This window comes from Oryx dammah, unplaced genomic scaffold (genome assembly GCF_014754425.2).
Source record: "Oryx dammah isolate SB20612 unplaced genomic scaffold, SCBI_Odam_1.1 HiC_scaffold_17, whole genome shotgun sequence".
NCBI lineage: Eukaryota > Metazoa > Chordata > Mammalia > Artiodactyla > Bovidae > Oryx > Oryx dammah.
Genome location: NW_024070201.1, coordinates 19,279,335 through 19,299,872, shown reverse-complemented (window position 1 = coordinate 19,299,872; position 20,538 = coordinate 19,279,335). Strand labels below are relative to the sequence as shown.

The window sequence follows — 20,538 nt, the reverse complement described above, 5'->3', positions numbered from 1 at the left end:
AAATCCCCAAATGCATGTACATGTGTGTGCATGTGCATGCGCACACACACAGACACAGACACACACACACACACACAGAGGAAACAAAGGTAAAAGCAGAAACCAAGCCAAACAATGACAAACTAAACAAATAAACAACAACAAACTAAACTATGAAACAGACTTGTTTCCTGACCTCAAATATTCAATTCTAGTAGGAAAGTTAAATAAGCACAGAGATAAGCATTTAATTATATTGTGATGAGTGCAATGCATGAGACAGGGTGCTCAGTGCTGGCTGGTGCACTGGGATGACCCAAAGGGATGTGATAGGGAGGGAGGTGGGAAGGGATTCAGGATGGGGAACACAGGTACACCTGTGGCAGATTCATGTCAATGTATGGCAAAACCAATACAATATTGTAAAGTAAAATAAATAAATAAATAAAACTGAAAAAAAAAAGAAAATAGAAAACTGAAGCACATGATGTTTTGAGAAATGATAACAAGGAACCCAGTTTGAATCAAGGATAAAGGCAGAACCTCTGAAGAAGAGATCTGAAGGAGAAGGGAGAAAAAAGTCCAAATGGAGAGAGAAAAATTAATAATAGCTCGGAAAACATGTTTGCTTGATCACCACATGAAGAATATGAATCCTGTTTGGCTAATCATTTCCCCCAAGCAACAGATGAAGAGGAAGAATTGTCTGCTATCACAAATAAACTAAGCAGTCATGGGGGTAAACATGATATGATCAAAGACAAAGCATTCTGGAGCCATATTAGAAAGCAGATAAGAGAGGGATTAGCTTGTAACATTTTTTTTTTTTTGAGGTAATTCAGGAAAAAAGAAGAAAAAGCCAAATTGCTTAAGAATGTGGAGAGTATTATGCAGATACTCCAGATATTCCAGCAGAAGGAAGGAAAGAAGTTAGGTCCCTGTTGAGACACTGGTTCTTGCTACATTCCTTCCAACATACCAGGGAATTTCTGGGAAGATGTTTTCTCTTCTGGCAGACATTCCCTTAATCCTTAATGGTACATAAATGTAGGGTACATCCAAGGCCTCAAGTTTGGGGAAGATGAAATCACTGGCTGAAAATTGTTTTCTACATCTAGGATTGCAAACAATAAGTATGAAAGAGAAACTGATAGTCTTTGCAGAAATGAAGCTTCCTTTGTGTGGTTAGTACATGTGATTAAAACAGGAACTGCAAAGTGTACTCACCACCCTGTTTGGACTTTTCTGGATCTTTGGCACTTTCATTCCTTGTACAAAAATAGGGGGAAATTCTTTCTCTTTCTCTTTTTAAAAATTAAAAAAAATTCCTAAGGTAATAATTCTCAATCTTGCCTATACATCAACTTTACCTTGGGTCACTTTGAAGGCTCCATGTGCCTTTGAAGCACTTCAAGACCTCCTTGTCAGTTTGTCTGGGATGGGTATAGGGATCAGTTTTAAAAATCTTCCCAATTGATCCCTATGTGCGTCCAAGTTTAAGATCTATTTTAGTAAGTCTTTATTTATCTTCTATCTCTTTTTACTTTTAAAAAGAATCCATTTTCTGAAAATTAAATAAACATTGAAAAAACCAACCCCAAACTTAAATGAGCAGATATCTTAAAATAAAAAGGAGAAACTTGGAAACTTCCAGTAGAATGTTTGTAGTCTCACTGTCCTGTCCTCAACAGCCTGACTTGTAGGTGGTGATAAGTAGCTGAGCCACAGGTCCTGATAGGCAAGTCTGCCTTTGGCTGAAGAACCTGGTTCAGTTCAGTTCAGTCCCTCAGTCATGTCCGACTCTTTGCGATCCCATGAACTGCAGCACGCCAGGCCTCCCTGTCCATCACCAACTCCCGGAGTTCAGTCAAACTCATGTCCATCGAGTTGGTGATACCATCCGGCCATCTCATCCTTTGTTGTCTCCTTCTCCTCCTGCCCCCAATCGCTCCCAACATCAGAGTCTTTTCCAATGAGTCAACTCTTCGCATGAGGTGGCCAAAGTATTGGTTTTAGCCTCAGTATCAGTCCTTCCAATGAACACCCAGGACTGATCTCCTTTAGGATGGACTGGTTGGACCTCCTTGCAGTCCAAGGGACTCTCAAGAGTCTTCTCCAACACCACAGTTCAAAAGCATCAATTCTTCAGCGCTCAGCTTTCTTCGCAGTCCAACTCTCGCATCCATATATGATCACTGGAAAAACCTGGTAGGGTTTCTCAAATATTCTCACTCACCCCAGCCTCTGCACGACTCTAGATGTGTACATCAGTTCTCTGTCTAGTATCCTCTGCCTTTGACAAGTCACATGTTCTCATCTGGCCTTCTGAAAACTGGGCCCCTGGAGTCATAGCGGCTTCCCTCCCTTGCCATGATTTCCCTTCACTTTGCTCTCAGTTTCTTCTGGCAGATGCCAGCATAGGTACACAAGCTTTTATCTGCAAACCTTGGGGCTGCATATGTCCTGAAATTCAGCATATCTTAGGCTTTGGAAAGGTAGATTCTACATTCCCTGTCTTATGGACTTTTAGTGTGGTGAAGCAGTACCCTGTAATCAAGTACTTGCCTGTTTCTTCAGGAAACATGGGGCTGCTCCCAAGAAATAGGATGAATAATGACTGCAAACAGTCTCATGTCTGTTCAACTTTCGCCACCAAATAACTTTGTTAAAACTTTGTGAATAAAAACCTTTAGTTAGACCCAGAGAGCAAGGAGGCCTGTGGTAGCAGTATTATTTAAAAATTGTTTTGCAAGACTGCCTTTTCACTGACTTTACTGGTTTTTCTCATTGCTTATAACAGAAACATTGTAACATGAAGTTAAATGCATTTCCATTGTTGGTTGCTTTCTGAGTGTTAATACTTTCCGTTTTGTCAAAATGGAAACCCCAGATAACCCTAGATTTTTTGTTGGGGGAGAATAAAACTAAAATAGATTGAACAAACAGACCTTTAGAAGCTGTTACCATCGAACCCTGTTGACTCAAGCTCAGGAAAGGAAATAGCTGATTAAACCTCAGGTGGGCCATTTCAACCATGGTCATCTTTATAACTCTCTTCAGCCTTTAGACATCTTTCCCTGCTCTAATCATAAATTATTTAGTCTTCACAGTTGTAGTAGCTGAATTTCTATTGTATTGGCCTTCCTCATATCTGTCAGGACATGGGTCCAGGGATTCCAGTGGGGGAGGTGGGCATGTTGTAGAGATAGAGCTGTTAAATATCGTGTTACCTCATTGTTTTCACTGGCTAGTGAGGCCCAAGAGAACTCTGAGTCATATGCATCAAACTTCCTATTAGATTAGCTACTTGTTAAGAGTGGATTTTCTTCCTTGTCTGCTCCTTAGATCATGTGGTATAGATCGTGGATAGTTTAAAAAATTCTAATTTTTTTTTAATAGTTGATAGTAGAGTTTCCTTTGGGAATAAGTGGTCTTAAAAGAAGAAAATACCTTTGAGCAATTGAGTATTAAAAAATAGGCCCACCGTAGAATGCAGAGGGTGAGGGCAGACTAAATGGAGGGTAGAACTACTTTATATTAAAAAAAAAAACACAGAAGCAAACCAAAACTGGTAGTCATTGGAGGGGACAGAAAGAGAATGGCTGAGCAAGGTAGATAATCAGCCAAAAAGACTTTCTAGAACAGAGTGACTATTAATAGTAATTGTGATGGATCAGTAGTGCAATCTCCATCTATTACTTAATTTTTCTAAACTTTTTGTAAAATCTGCTACACAGAGGCTTTGTGTGCATAATTGTGTGTGTGTGTCTGTAAAACTAAGAAAGGTAGCTGAAAAACCCACCAAATAAAGAACAAGTTGCAAAATGCTGAAAGGTTGTCGCTGAGCTGTGAAAGATGCCAGGATTCTTGGCCTCCAGAGGAGAAGAAATCAAGGAGGGTCTAGTGACGAGGCTTGATCGCTCAGAGCTTTTGTGTAATAAAGTTTTCTTAAAGTATAAAAGAGATAGAGAAAGCTTCTGACATAGACATGTGAAGGGGGCAGAAAGAGTGCCCCCCTGCTAGCCTTTAGCAGTATGTTATATACCTATCAGCAAGCTGTTAATTAGAGAAAGGATATGTCTCAAAACTCAGAGTGGCACAAGGCCCCTCTCCCACAACACGCATTTTGAGATAACATTGGCAACAGGTGAGTCATCCCGGGCCAAAAAACAATTGGCATGAATCTTGAAGCAAGGCAGCTTTCCAAGCAAATATATAGTTTCATCAACATGGACTAGGAGAAAAATGTATGAGTAAAACATACAGGTTTGTTGAGCTCTTATCGGTTCTGAGTCTTAAGCGGAACCAACTTGAAGAAACACAGAGGAGTCTAGAGTAAATTAATAGTTCATTAACACAGGTTAAGAAAAACATTTCCACAAGAAAAACACATTGGTTAGCTCAAGGTTTGAGAAAAGTTAAGTTTAGGTGGAGCCAGGTGTCGTCATGGCAACACAGAATTTTAAGAGAAACCTCCTTTTAATTTTGTATGGAGAAGGGGGAAAAAAATCTGACACTTGTAGTTTGTTTCCTCCTGCCGCTTAAGAGAGAGATAAAGAAATGTCTGACACTTGCAGCCTATTTCCTCCATTTGGAGACCCCTAGCCTTCCTGCCTGTTACCCTCTCAATGCCAAGTGGAGAACAAGAAGTTAGCTGAAGCAGAAGGTGGTCATGAAAATGAAAGTCCCCCAGAAATGCACAGAAATCTTGAACAGGGATTTAGGCTTTCAATATGAGGTGTGTTGGAGACCAGTCTTATCTAGATTTTAAGAGGCAAGATGATCATGAATATTATGTAGGTTAAGTAGTAAATGCTCAACAAAGGTTACAGATGACATTAAAAAATGATAAACATTGGACTTAGTAGAATGTTATAATTATCTACAAAATGGAAAGGGTCCTGGAGAAGAAATTAGAGGTTCTGGGTCTGAATTTTTTCTTTTCTTTTTTAAAATTTTTTAATTATTTTATTTTTTCTTTTCTTTGACTCCCGCCATCTTTACTTTTCCTAGAATCTAGATACAATGAACTCTAGCAGGACAGTTACCACTGTTTAAGCCTTAAACTTAAGGTTCTTTAAATTAGTTCAATATTTGTAAATATGAGAATTCACATTCTATCACATTCTAAATAGTGAAAAATTTACTCAATATTAATGTAACTACACAAAATTTTGTATGCAGCACATGGACTTTTATATTGAAGCATTTTTAAAAAAAATTTGAAGTATAGTTGATTTATAATGTTAATTTCAGGCATACAACAAAGTGCTTCAGTGATATGTGCATGTATAATTTTTTCAGATTCTTTTCCATTGTAGATAGGCTATTATAAGATATCGAATATAGCTTTTCCTTTTCCATACAGTAAATCCTTGTTGTTTATCTATTTTATACATTGTAGTGTGTGTCTGTTAATTCCAAACTCCTAATTTATCCCTCCTCCTCCCCTTTCACCTTTGGTAGTCATAAGTTTGTTTTCTATGTGTGTGAGTCTATTTTTGTTTTGTGAATAAGTTCATTTTAATCATTTTTTTTAAGATTCCACAAAGTGATATCATATGGTATTTGTCTTTGTCTAACTGACTTCACTTAGTATGATAACTTCTAGGTACATCCATGTTGCTACAAATGGCAATGTTTCATTGTTTTTCATGCCTGAGTAATATTCCATTGTATGGAAGCAACCTAAATGCCCATTGGGCATTTAGGTTGCTTCCATGTCTTGGTTATTGTAAATATTTGCTGCTGTAAATATTGTAAATATTTATATGGAGATGCATGTATCTTTTCAAATTAGAATTTTCATCTTTACCAGATATATGAATGTGGTCTTTTAATAAGCTCTTATGTATAAAAAATTTTTTTTTGCTTATCTGTCCTAACCTATGAAAATTTGCAACCAACAGACCCCCTCCCTTAACTTTTCACTGAGTCCTTAAATTATATAACTGATTCTTCCTCTTAGACAAGGAGAAAATAGCAAAATTTCTACCCAGAAAAAAACGTTAACCCAGAATTATCAAATTTTGGTTTCAGCAGATAAAACACCAAAAATAGATTATAGGATACTCTTACTTAAATCTTTTAAATCCCATGGATGGAGGAGCCTGGTGCGCTGCAGTCCATGGAGTCGCCAAGAGTCAGACATGACTGAAGCGACTTAGCAGCAGCAGTATTATAGAGATTTATAGTCTTGACCAAAAGAGGATATAGATTGCTCATTAAACTCTGTTTTAATGTATCTCCAACGTCTATAACAGCTTTTTGGTCAACTTGTTTCCATTAGATATTACTGATTTTATTTATTTGTTTTTATATTGTATTTTTTAAATTAGAGGATTATTACAGAGTATGGTGGTTTTTTGCCTTACATAACATGAATCAGCATTAGGTATGCATATGGCCCCTTCCTCTTGAACCTCCCCCCCCACCTCCCTTCCCATTCCACCCCTCTAAGTTGTCACAGAGCACTGGCTTTTTGTTCCTTGTACCATACATCAAACTGGTACTGGCTATCTGTTTTACATATGGTAATGTATATGCTTCAAAGCTATTATATTTACTGTATATCAGAATCCAACAGAAATTGTAAATCAACTATATTCCAATACAAAATTTCAAAAAGGGCAAAAAAATTGCTGATTTAAAACACTGACAACTTAAACTTGCCATACACACAAAAACAGAAGCAGTCCGCAACACATTTGCCTTTCCTTCTGAAAGTTTTACAATGCATTGTCATTAACCAGTCTTTTACCTTTAAACTTAAATGGCCAACAGAAGCAAACAGTTCTGAGAATATTCCTCACACTTAAGGACTCATTAAGACTAGGATGGCAGGTATTAGGCATATTATTCACTTAGTTTTGTGAACTTTCTAGGTTGACTTAGTGACCTTCCCAGCTCCAGCTGTCTTTTCATCCACTGCTTGATGACACTCAAGACAGCCATCTGTCTCTTGTCACAGGCAGCAAAATCCTAAGAAGGACTGTCAGAAAAGCTCTCAAAATGCATGAGCTTTCTAGGAACCATATGAACCATGCCAGCATCACCAGCTTTACAGAATTTGAAGCCACTTTCCAGTTTCTTCCCAGAATAATAATCAACCTTCTTCTTCAGTACAGCAAACTTGGAAGCAACATGAGCTGCACAAGGGCAGAGCTGGCAGTGATTTGGACTGGATGCCATAGGATAATTTCTTGAGCTGTGAAGCCAGCTGCTTCCACTGGTGGGTCATTCATGCTTTCACAAGTCACAGTGCACAACCAACATCTTTGAAAGATATGTTCTTGACATTGAAGCCCATCTTGTCCCTAGAAACTTGTCACTGTTCAGTCACTCAGTCATGTCTGACTCTTTGTGACCCCATAGACTGCAGCACTCCAGGCTTTTCTGGCCTTCACTATCTCCTGGAGTTTGTGTCCATTGAGTCGATGATACCATCTACCTGTCTCATCCTCTGTCATCCCCTTCTCCTCCTACCCTCATTCTTCCCCAGCATCAGGGTCTTTTCCAGTGGGTCAGGTCTTTGTATCAGGTGGCCAAAGTGTTGGAGCTTCAGCTTCAATATCAGTCCTTGCAATGATATTCAGGGTTGTATTCAGGGTTGACTTCCTTTCGGATTGACTGGTTTGATCTCCTTGCTGTCCAAGGGACTCTCAAGAGTCTTCTCCAGCACCACAGTTCAAAAATATCAGTTCTTTGGCACTCAGCCTTCTTTATGGTCTGGCTCTCACATCCATACATGACTACTGGGAAAACCATAGCTTTGACTATACAGACCTTTGTTGGCAAAGTAATGTCTCTGCTTTTTAATATGCTGTCTAGATTTGTCATAGCTTTTCTTTCAAAGGGCAAGTGTCTTTTAATTTCAAGGCTGCAGTCTCCATATGCAGTGATTTTAGAACCCAAGAAAATAAAATCTGTCACTATTTCCATTGTTTCTCCATCTATTTGCCATGACGTGATGGGACCAGATGCCATGATCTTCATTTTGAATGTTAAGTTTGAAGTCAGCTTTTTCACTCTTCCCTTTTACCATCATCAAGAGGCTCTTTAGTTCTTCTTGACTTTCTGCCATAAGGGTGGTATCTGCCTCATCTGCTTATCTGAGATTATTGATATTTCTCCTGGCAATCTTGATTCCAGCTTGTGATTCATCCAGCCAGGCATTTCACATAATGTACTTTGCATAGAAGTTAAATAAGCAAGGTGACAATAAACAGCCTTAGGGTACTTATTTCCCAATTTTGAACCCATTCATTGTTCTATGTCCAATTCTAACTGTTGTTTCTTGACCCATATACAGGTTTCTCAGGAGGCAGGTAAGGTTATCTGGTATTTTCATCTCTTTAAGAATTTTCCACTATTTGTTTGGTTCACTCAAAGCTTTACGATGCATTTCAAAAGATCTGACTTCAGTTGTAATGTTGACTAGAGTAAATGTGACCATTATGCTGGGTTTGAGAACACCCGTCTCCACAGGGACAGTACCAATACCACCAATTTTGTAGACACTCTGGAGGGGTAGATGCAAGGGTTTGTCAGATGGAAGAGTTGGTGGCAGGATCCAGAGGTTCAAGCAGCATGGTTTCATTGGCATTGTCATCTTTATGAGTGACTTTCTAATACTTGAGCCAAAGCGTGTTTGCATTTGGCTGCAGCATGCTGTCACTATTCCAAACAGAAACTGGTACAAATGATACATGTTGGAGCTATTGCAAGTTTTCTTAATGTAGGTGCTGACTTCCTTAACGATCTCCTCATATCTCTTCTGGCTGCTGGGTGTCTCAGTGGAATCCATTTTAATATCAATAATTAGTTGTTTTACTCTCAGTCTATAAGCCAGAAGAGAACGTCCCCATGGGTCTGTCCATTCTTGGAGATACCTGCTTCAACTTCACCAACACCAGCAGCAACAGTCAGGACAGCACAGTAAGCCTAAGGTGTGCTTATAGTCATGCTTTTGGTAGTCTCTGTGTTCCAGGGCATCAGTGATACTACTTGCTGGTCTTGAATTTCTACAGGAAATTTCAATGATGAGACCATGCCCACGTGCAGCTTTCACTTTGTCCAAGATCCAGGCATGCTTGAAGAAATCCTATCCTGTGTCAGTCACCCCCTTCTCAAATTTTTTCTGTGGTTCTTTTGTTGATACCACCATGTTTGTAGACCTTGTGGTGTAGACTTGCTGTAATCTATGTTTAGTGAGAACAGTATTGGCATGAGTCTTTCTTTCCCATTTGGTTTAGATTTAGTTGTGATACTTGTATCCTGGTGGCAAATCTGTTGTGAAAAAGTAAGTTTGAATTCTGTGGCATTAAGTAATTATGTAACTTTGGGAAAAAGCTTTACTCTGAGCTGCAGTATTCTTACCTGCCAAAGGATAGAAAAAGCTAATTATTGGTTTTATTATCTGTAAAATAGCTCCAGTGTTAACTGAAATGCTGGAGGAAGGAGTCCAGAATTTGGAATAAGAAATATACACATAAAATATACCTATATTTGCATCCGGCTTCTGCCACTCTCTGGTTGTGCCACCTCCAGTTAGCCACTTAAATTCCTAAGCCTCGGTTTCTTTACCTATAAAGTATAAAATAACACCTATGCCTCAGATGGGCTTCCCACACGGTGCTAAGAGTAAAGCACCCATCTGCCAATGCAAGAGACATAAGAGACATGGGTTTGATCCCTGGATTGGGAAGATTCCCTGGAGGAGGGCATGGCAACCCACTCCAGTATTCTTATCTGGAGAATCCCATGGACAGACTACATGGCGGGCTACAGTCCATAGGATCACAAAGAGTCAGACACAACTGTAGTGACTTAGTGTGCACAAACACACACACACTCACACACACACATGCCTCAGAAGGCAGGATTAAATATTTTAGCCTAGATAGACATGCTTGACGGAGAAGGCAATGGCACCCCACTCCAGCACTTTGCCTGGAAAATCCCATGGACGGAAGAGCCTGGTGGGCTGCAGTCTATTGGGTTGCTAAGAGTAGGACACGACTGAGCGACTTCACTTTCACTTTTCACTTTCATGCATTGGAGAAGGAAATGGCAACCCACTCCGTGTTCTTGCCTGGAGAATCCCAGGGACGGGGGAGCCTCATGGGCTGCCGCCTATGGGGTGGCACAGAGTCGGACGCGACTGAAGCAACTTAGCAGCAGCAGCACACATGCTTGATAAGTATTAGACCCATCTCTTTCAGATTTAAATTCAATTTCCTTGCTCAGTTTCTTTCTCCATGACCTTAAAAGGGAAAAATTTCTGGTTCTGTTGTACAGGGTGGTCCAACTTCACACCAACTTAGTTCTGTTGAGAAAAGGAAATAAGGCTAATTCATCTTTGCATTTATCAATTGTATGGAATTTAGCAGCAATATTAAAATCCATAGCCACTATGGTTACTGATATAAGGTACTAAGTATTAACCAAGTAGGTGCTATTTAAGGAATGGCATCCAGGGAGGTGATAAATTTTGCCTACAATTTGTTTAATTACTATGTAGCTTCTATATCTCTTATAAAGATAATACTTTCCCAGCATCAATTCTAAATCCCAAGTCTTTTTGTTTTAACAATCCTGGAAGACACAGTAGTAGTGGGACTCCTGCTCACTTTTTTCACCCCTGGGAATAATTGGAAGCTCTATCTGTTAAGCACCTCAATCCTAATCCCACTAAACTGGGAATAACTCCATTTACGTTTACAAGAGAAGATAGCACACATCGAAGAAGATATGAAACCCTCAATTTTCCTGTGCAGACAGGAAGTCCGTTTCTTTATCTGGATCATGTCCTAGTGTTTCTTCTCACTAAATAGCCAGCCATCATCAGGATGCCTTGGACAGGACTTTATGTCACTAAATACTGCTTTTGCAGTATTGTTGAGCAAGGGGGCAAGTCTAACTATCTCACATCTGTCTATATTTCTTCCCATCTTCCTAGGTTTCTAGTATCATGAAAAGGGAAAGGGAGCTCTTCTCAGGACCTAAGAAGTGTTGATGGGCCACCTTTTCTGCCCTAGATCTTGTATTCCCTGTCGGTCTCATGCTGTCTCCATTTCACCCACAGTTTGTACCTGAGCTTTACCTACCAAAGAAAGCTAAACTTAGGGTAGTGGGTCTGAGAATGGGAGGAAAGCGTGTAACATTATACAGGGTGTAAAAATATATATTCTTAATTTTGCTTCATATTTGCATCCATTATCTTAACAGGATGAGATCTTAATGGGAGTATAGGCTGTATTGACCCAGTCCCTTTATAATCACTCCTAGGTTGAAAAGATGGTTCTAAGCTGATGAAGAATTTCCAAATGATTATTGTATTTCAAAAAATGCTCTACTAGGCATTGTGTTGATATGTGCTGCCTATATTCCTGAGCTAATATTAATATCTTTTTATTTGTATTGCCCATAATCTTTTTTGCTGAGTATTAATGATCTAAATTCTAAATTCCTAAAAGAAATGAGCAGATTATGAACGTTTCTCTACCATATTGTCATTAGGATGGTAATGGAGCACAAAAATAGTTGGTACTGATTTATTTTGCCCTGGAAACTCAGAATACCCCAAGTTATAAATATACCTAAAACTGAGAGGTTCAGTGTTTCAATGTAGATGTAACATCAAAACTATGCCTTCAATTTTGATTGATGAGCAAGAAGACTTTTGTCAGGTCAGCATGATGAAATTGTGCTAATAAAGGAAAATGAGACATAGAAAAATGGTTTTAGAGGTTCAGAACTTTATTAGAATTAATAACTAAGTGATAATGAGCTCTAAATATATCCTATAATGAACAGTGGGCAAGGAATATCTAACTTAAAGTAGACAGGCTATTTTCCGGAAGTTGATTATTTTGTAACTCAGCATAGTTTCACATAGGATTAGTAAATGGGGGTTGTTTTCTCAAGGCCATATATGCATTTGTAAATGTGGTGTATGAGGCCTAGGACTTCAGAGAATGGTGTAGGCATGGGGTGAAGGGGGCAGCAGGTGCAGGGAGCCGGAATAAAATCGGGCTTCTCTGGAGCACTGGGGTGAGTAGTCAGAGTCACCTGGAGCATGCATGCTGCAGTTTAGTTCCAGTGATGGCCCGTGGCACCTGGGTTATTGAAGTCTGACCAGTAACCACAAAGCCATATCAGTTCAACTTCCTAAATGCTTATTGTACGTGCGTGCTAAGTCACTTCAGTCATGTCTGACTCTTTGCAACCCTATGGACTATAGCCCGCCAGGCTCCTCTGTCCAGGCATGAATACTGGAGTGGGTTTGCTGTGACATCCTCCACGGAATCTTCCTCACTCAGGAATGGAACCCATGTCTCTTACATCTAACCTGCACTAGCTGGTGGGTTCTTTACCACTACCATCACCTGGGAAGCCCAAGTGCTTACTGCTGCTGCTGCTGAGTCGCTTCAGCCGTGTCTGACTCCATGCGACCCCATAGACGTCAGCCCACCAGGCTCCTCCATCCCTGGGATTCTCCAGGCAAGAACACTGGAGTGGGTTGCCATTTCCATCTGCAATGCATGAAAGTGAAAAGTGAAAGTGAAGTCACTCAGTCGTGTCTGACTCCTAGTGACCCCATGACTGCAGCCTACCAGGCTCCTCCGTCCATGGGATTTGCCAGGCAAGAGTACTGGAGTGGGTTGCCATTGTCTTCTCCGAAGTGCTTCCTGCTGCTGCTGCTGCTGCGTCGCTTCAGTCGTGTCCGACCCCGTGTGACCCATAGATGGCAGCCCACCAGGCTCCCCCATCCCTGGGATTCTCCAGGCAAGAACACTGGAGTGGGTTGCCATTTCCGTCTGCAATGCATGAAAGTGAAAAGTGAAAGTGAAGTCACTCAGTCGTGTCCGACTCCTAGTGACCCCATGGACTTCAGCCTACCAGGCTCCTCTGTCCATGGGATTTGCCAGGCAAGAGTATTGGAGTGGGTTGCTATTGCCTTCTCCTAAGTGCTTACTAAATCTGTGTAATTCTCCTTAATTTTATTACCAACACCATCTCCCACTAGGACTCCTGGAATAATTTTCTAATCACTCTGCTCTGCATCTACACTTTCCCATTGAGCATCCATAATACAATCAAACATCTTTAAAGACTCAACTTTTAGAGAATTATTGCTGTATTTGAATCTGTCAATAATTTTCCATTGTCCTTTCAATAAGGCCCCAAATGCTCAATGATCAAAACATTTAAACTCCATTCAGTGATTGTAAGATAGGCAAAACTTTCTCCAACAACAAGCAGTTGTAATGAAAAGGAGATTGCAATTTGTTCGGCCAATTAACTGACATTCCAATATATAGCTATTAATAAAATAACTCCAGTATTTACTATAACTCAGTTTTATTCAAGAGTCATTAACTCACGGTCTGCAGTCCAGAACCTGCCTGTAAACATGTTTTGTTTAGCTTATACAGTATTAAAAAGATTTCAGGCAGTATTTTAAAATTGGGAGAATGAAAATAACTGAGACTTCCAGCTCTCTTAAACCTGGGAGAGACTGAAGACCTGGGATTCATATTCCCCTCCTGGTAGCAAGAAGCTGGAACAGAGTGGCAGGTGTCCGTTTTATGGAGAGCAGTGGTTCTCAAACATTTTAGGTGGGCATGCAGTATATGATGGAGAAGGCGATGGCAGCCCACTCCAGTACTCTTGCCTGAAAAATCTCATAGACGGAGGAGCCTGGTAAGCTGCAATCCATGGGGTCGATAAGAGTCGGCCACAACTGAGCAACTTCACTTTCACTTTTCACTTTCACTTTTCACTTTCATGCATTTAAGAAGGAAATGGCAACCCACTCCAGTGTTCTTGCCTGGAGAATCCCCCAGGACGGGGTCGCACAGAGTTGGACACGACTGAAGCGACTTAGCAGCAGCAGCAGCAGTATATGAAAATCACCTGGAGGCCTTGATAAGCCACAGATTGCAGGTCTCACCAGGGAGTTTTCAATTCAGTGGGTCATGATCCAAAAATGTGCATTTCTGACTATCTACCAGGTGAGGCTTATGCTTCAGGTCTGAGGTCCATACTTTGAGAACCACTGAAGTAGGAAACGTGCTGGTTCCTGTACCTCGGGTATCTGCTGCCGCTTTATCACCAAGCTCACACTACTACCTTTAGTCTATTTAGAGAAATATTTCCCCCTATGTATCTCTCCAGATAATGGGGTGGGGCGGGGTCGGGGGGGAGAACTATTTGTCTTTGTGGAAGCAAAGAACATTTCAACATGTTTAAAATGCAAACATGCAAACTCTAAAGGCCTTTTTACTCAGATGCAAACACTTAGGCCTTTTTGCTCAAACTTGACTTTGTGAGCTCTTTTATGGCAACTTTCACACACACAAGAAGAGTTTGCCAATAAACCTGAAACTAAGGATTTCAGTCATTTACAACTGGGTTTGAGCTCCTGGCTCTGACTATTACCAGCTTTGTGACTGTGGGAAGATTTTGAACCTTATTAAGATTCATTTCCTCATCTATAATATAGGGATTTTTAATGATATGTATGTTAAAATAAAAAACAAATAGAAACCAGCCTCGAAAATTCCCTAAGCAGACTAAATCAGCAAAACTTAATTTATTTTGCAAGACTCAACTTGACCTGTGTCATTTCTTGCTTATGCCCCTGGAAATCATAAGGAAAACTTAAACTGTTTCCCAACATTGTTGAGGTAACCACGGATTAATTCCCTATCACTTAAGAAAATTCTAATATTATAGTCTATCACTGTGAAGAATAAACAGTCACTTCACTGCTTTGTCGTTTTATAAGCTGGTTTACAAATTCCATGGACAGAGAGGCATGGTGGGCTACAGCCCACAGGGTCACACAGAGTCAGACATGACTGAAGTGACTTAACAGAAGCTGCTTCTGTATAATATATCCCAGAGCATCCTTCCATATTTTGGTTTGGGTTTTCCCAGTTTGCAAACTGTCTTTTTGGTGTGTGTGTAGTGAACTTTTACTAATTACTACTTTGGTCATTTGTTGGGTTTACTTCTGTTATTTATAAACTTTTGATACCTACACCACTGGTTTTATTGTGGAATTAAAAGATGGCATGATGCATGGTACACAATAAAGTGTTCAGTAGCTTCTATCTGCCAGTTGCATTGCTGAGATTTTAATACAGAGTTTAAAATGATGTAACCAGAAGCTGGAAGGAGAGGAAAAATCTAAGCAAAAATGTAAAGCATTCAGAACATGGAAACCTGGATCAGAAAGTTTAAAACCCAAACTGAGTAGAGGTTTGCAAAGAGGACATAGGACCACAAAAAGAGAGCCTCAGTTGTTTTTAGGGAAGGAAAAACAAGGAAGGGGTACCTGCTACTTAGAGAAATTGTGTAATGTTAACAGACAACAGAAAGAAAGCAGAACTATCAAACTAGTGTTTTTATTTTTTTTTCTTCTTGGTCAAAGAGAAGTACTTGCAGTCAGAAAAGGAAGAATAAACATTGGTAAGAGGAATCTAAGTTTCTTAGAGACAGAATGAGAACCATCCAAATGAGTTCATATTACCACGTCATGGGTGTCTGCCAAGTTGCTTCAGTCGTATCTGACTCTCTGCGACCCTAAGGTCTCTAGCCTGCCAGGCTCCTCTGTCCATGGGATTCTCCAGGGAAGAATATTGGAGTGGGTTGCCATGCCCTCCTCCAGGGGATCTTCCTGACCCAGGGATTGAACCCACGTCTCCTCCTGCTGCTGTACTGCAGGCGGATTTCTTACCAGTAGTGCCACCTGGGAAGTCCCATAGGCTACCAGGAAGAGGGCAGGCAAGATTGGGAAAGCACAAATGGCAACCCACGAGGAATCACAGAGCATGAAAATATGTCCAACACGTGTGACACAGAGTTTACCCTGATTTCCAGAAGAGACAAGAGTCTCCTCAGTCTCATAACTTCATGTAATATAAACCAATAAGCCTGATGTTTACCCCAAGTGAAGTAGTACAAGGATTGTTTATAAGCATTTAGAGGGCTTCCCTTGTGGCTCAGCTGGTAAAGAATACACCTGCAATGTGGGAGACCTGGGTTCAATCCCTAGGTTGGGAAGACCCCCTGGAGAAGGGAAAGGCTACCCACTCCAGTCTTTTGGATGAACTGTATCGTCCAGGGGGTCACAAAGAGTCAGACCTGACTGAGCGACTTTCACTTTCATAAACATTTAGAAAAGGTAAAAGATGATTATAAACATTAATTCCTAAATGTCAGTTTTGTCATTTTCCTTTCTGGGATAATTATTCAGCTACTAGATCATGAAAATTAGTCACTCATCTGGTGAATAGCTATTGAACATCAACTAAGTGCAGGAATAGTGTCTGTCACATTTTTATTGGAGAAACAAGCAATACATTCATGTATTAATGTACACCTGTGGTGGATTCATGTCAATCTATGCCAAAACCAATACAGAATTGTAAAGTAAAAATTAAAAATAAATAAATTAATTAAAAAAATAAATAAATAAATTAAAAAAAAAAATCAAGTGTTCTAGGAAGGGATGAGACAGAAATCTAAACAGGTACACAAAAAAGAGGGGTGGCAGTTTTTACTGAATGGAATAATAGAAAACAAATTACCTTTTAGACTTAAAATATATCAGTGACGTTGAGATATCTATTAAGATACAGCTATAGAGCTCAAAGGCCCTGGACTGGAGATACAGATGTGGGGTTAATTATCACTGTATGATTGTCAGATTTTCACAGTGGCTGAAATTTCTGAGTGTTGAGTGAGAAGAGAGCTAGAATGCAGGGGAAAGGCTAGAATGCAGGGAACACTAATATTAAAGAAAAGAAGAAAGGTACTGACAAAGAGGCCTGAGAGACAAAGCTCAGTTTGATGAGAGGAGAACCAAGAGAGAGTGCTGTTATCCGGCTGAGCGGGGAGGGCGCTGCTACACGGTGTTGAGGGTGTGCGTGGTTTGGAGACATGGTTTGTTGTGACACTAACTGGCACGAATGTGTGACTTTTGTGCATCAGTCCTCAGCTGTAGGACTACACCCTCACCTCAGGATGAAGGAAAGGAAGAGGGAGACGGACTGAGTGCTCAAAGAATGAGAGGTCTGCAGAAATGGTAAAATGAAGAGCAAGAAGTAACAGCAGAAGCTGTTGAAAATGTAGATTCATATGGTGATTAAGATCATGTGCTATTGAGTGGGCAGCCAAAATACTGGTTAGAATAACTGAGACTCAAAATAGCATTGTTGGAACAAATGGTCAAATCTAGCAGAGTGAAAAAATGTCGTAGGATGTCTATCTGTTCCTCCACTTGTCCAGGGAATTGGCAAAGTGCTGAATGAAACAGACTACGACAAATTTGTGGAATGAAGACATATATACCACACTCGCTCCTTTTTTTATTTCCCTTAAAGGGACAATAAATATTTGATTAACATTTTCTTTTTTTAAGAAGGGATTTTAAGAGAGCAATGAACTGAATCAACATTTTCCATCTGGACACAAAAACGTGGAATTCAACTGACAGTCATACAAATGAAAAATACCTTTCAGATTTTATGTTGTTGTTCAGTTGCTCAGTCATGTCCAACTCTTTGTGACCCCATGGACTACAGCTTGCCAGGTTTTCCTGTCCTTCACCATCTCCCAGAGCTTGCTCAGACTCATCCATTGACTCGATCATGCCATCCAACCATCTCGTCCTCTGTCATCCCCTTCTTCTTTTGCCGTCAATCTTTCCCAGCATCAGGATCTTTTCCAATGAGTCAGCTCTTCCTATCAGGTGGTCAAAGTTTTTGAGCTTTAGCATCAGTCCTTCCAGTGAATATTCAGGGTTGGTTTCCTTTATGATTGCCTGTTTGATCTCCCTGGAGTCCAAGGGACTCTCAAGAGTCTTTTCCAACACCACAGTTTGGAAATTACCAATTCTTTGGCCCTCAGCCTTCTTTATGGTCCAATTCTCACATGACTACTGGACATAACTTTGACAATACAGACCTTTGTCAGCAAAGTAATGGCTTTTTAATATGCCATCTAGATTTTGTCAGATTTTATAGCTGACTTTGAATGCACTAACAAAAATATTAATAACATAAATAACAATTTGAGCATTTATTGTGTGTTAGATAGTTATAGATGTTTTATATGTATAGTAGATATATGAATCTCATTCCAAAGACTCAGTTAATTTAGGAAAATAATTATTTCTTCTAAATCAATTCTATGTTAACTCTCCTACTGCCTTGCTAAGAGTAATAATTTCAGGTGGTTTTTGTTTCTCTCTTCAGTCCTGGGTTGAGACAAAGGTTATGGAGGGATTTACACTGTCCATAATCTAGTAAATTGGGGGAGTGGGGAGTCATCTGCTGAAGCTGAGTTACCCTAAAACTGCCTCTGGCCTGTAGCACAGCCCTGCCGTTTAGGGTTGGAGGCTCACACAGATGTTTTGCTGTATCACGTAAGGGCAGGGAAACTTTAAGAGGCAATGGACCATTTGTGCTGAGACTTTGCAAGAAACCATTTCCTCTTTGGGATCTGACTGCCTCCCCAGGAGCACTGCCCAGAAAGAAGGGAACTTGGCTCCAGGACCCCCACCATTCTGTCTGTTCTACTTGCCTCCCCTTTACGTTCCCTTTCTCAGCCCATGAAAAACCCTATTCTAGGCAGAGAGTGAATGAAATTATGGCTGTCTGACCCCTACGTCTCCCATATATTTTGTCTATACATCATCCCCAAGCTCTAAGTTCACCCCTTTAAAACTTTTTGACTAGCTGCATCCCCTCCCTGCAGCAACAAGATCAGAGTTGCCCATATTTTTGGAAAAGAGGAAATGCCAGGAGAAAAATGTGACAAAATAACTGTGTCACCACACCCACAATAAATTATTTGTTCTTCAAGCAACGAACTTAGATAACAAACTGGTAGAGTCATTGATGGTTGCAAGAAAGTGTCCTTCCAAATCTAAAATCTGTAGTTCTGCTAATGCTAGGGGAGGCCAGTTGGTTTGTGCTGCTGGAAAGGACAGGAAGAATATGGGCATCATTTGAGGTATAGGACAGCAGTGGGTCAGATACTGGGAAAGGGCTCTGACCATTATATCTGAGAATGATTTCAAGATTCTTAAGAAATAATGTGAACGGAACTGAAAACTCTTCTCTGATGCCTAATTGTTGACTTTGCCTCCTCTCTCAAGACCTCTAGTCATTAACTTCTCTTCCAGGTTAGGCCCTGCCATTTCCTCAGTTCCAAACCCCTGGCTGTGCCTTGATAGGACAACTCAGCCCTTGGACACCCTCATTCTTCTGCCTTGGGGTCAGGACATGGTGGGCTCTGAAATTTTATAGGACATTATTGTCAATGAACATTTATCAGTGTGGGGTGTTTAGAGCCCTGTGATAAAGTTTCACATGTAAACCTCCAGGGGCTTCCAATCATGTTGGAGAAATGAGTTACATGCATAACGCACCCCGTCCCAAACGGCTTCTATGTCACTGCTCTAGGAACTGGGAGAAGGAGAGGAGCACAAAAAGGAACTCTCAGCTGCTGAGTCAAGAAGGCGTGCACTTGTGCCACTTGAGTTGCAACTGCTTTTCAAGCCCCACCTAAAAATAACTCAAGCTCAATCTGCAGAAATTCTGCCCTGAGTGGGTATGCCTGTGTTCAAGAAGGATGAGTGATTCTTAGACCTCAGCAATTGAGCAGGAAGTTTAGACCTCAGCAACATCAGCAATTAAGACTAATAATATCTCCCATTCTGCTTTGAAGATGAGAAGACTATATAGGTGAAAGAGCACTAGTTGCTGTTCAGATATTTACTGGGGTTGTTCATTATTATTTCACATTCAAGAGGTACAGCAGGTGCTTTTATATTCTGATCTGACTACTAAATCCAGAGTGAGGCCCTTCCCTCCAAACTGATCATTCTGGTGTTTAATCAGATTCTGAAAACCTCAGACTACCAAAGCACCCATTTTTAAAATTGCTGTTTAAGATGTGTGTTCTACCCTTTTATGTTGTATTTTTGAAATGGATTTGATCAGAGTAGTCCTTTGATATTGTAAATATCTACACATCAGCTCATCTACTTTCAGATTAATCCAAATATTTAGGCATCTTCAGAGCAATTTCTCATATTCATAAAACAAGGCTATGGTTATTGACTTCCTGATATTATGTTTTGGGAAATCTCTGTATGACTTGTGTACAAGGAATAAAAGCTAGTTTCATGGAACTACGTTGTCAGAGTAATGAATGCTTTAAAAGTACATTGATTCAAAGCCTGCCAGGCTCTCCCCCTCCGGCTGCGGCGAGGTGCCCTAGTGAGTCTTAGAAGGAAGGAAGCTCTTCCTTTGCCCCACTTCCTGTGCCTTCTCAGAGCTGGGCTTCGAGCCAGTGGGAACAGAGAACGGCCAGACAGTTAAAAGGTCAAAGGCCGCCATGGTGTTCTCAGCATCTCTCAAAGGTTCTTAGGAAACGAATTGCACGGAGCTGAGTGGCAGCGAGTGTACCCCAGAGAGTACACTTGAGTTTTTTATTTCACATGATTACATATGCAAATTGGTTTTTGATTCCCTGGAT

The 20,538-nt window shown here is 40.4% G+C and overlaps 1 pseudogene; it reads right to left on the bottom strand.

The window, feature by feature from the left end:
- Positions 1-6,960: 6,960 nt before the first annotated feature.
- Positions 6,961-10,193, bottom strand: LOC120876093 (annotated as a pseudogene).
- Positions 10,194-20,538: the final 10,345 nt, after the last annotated feature.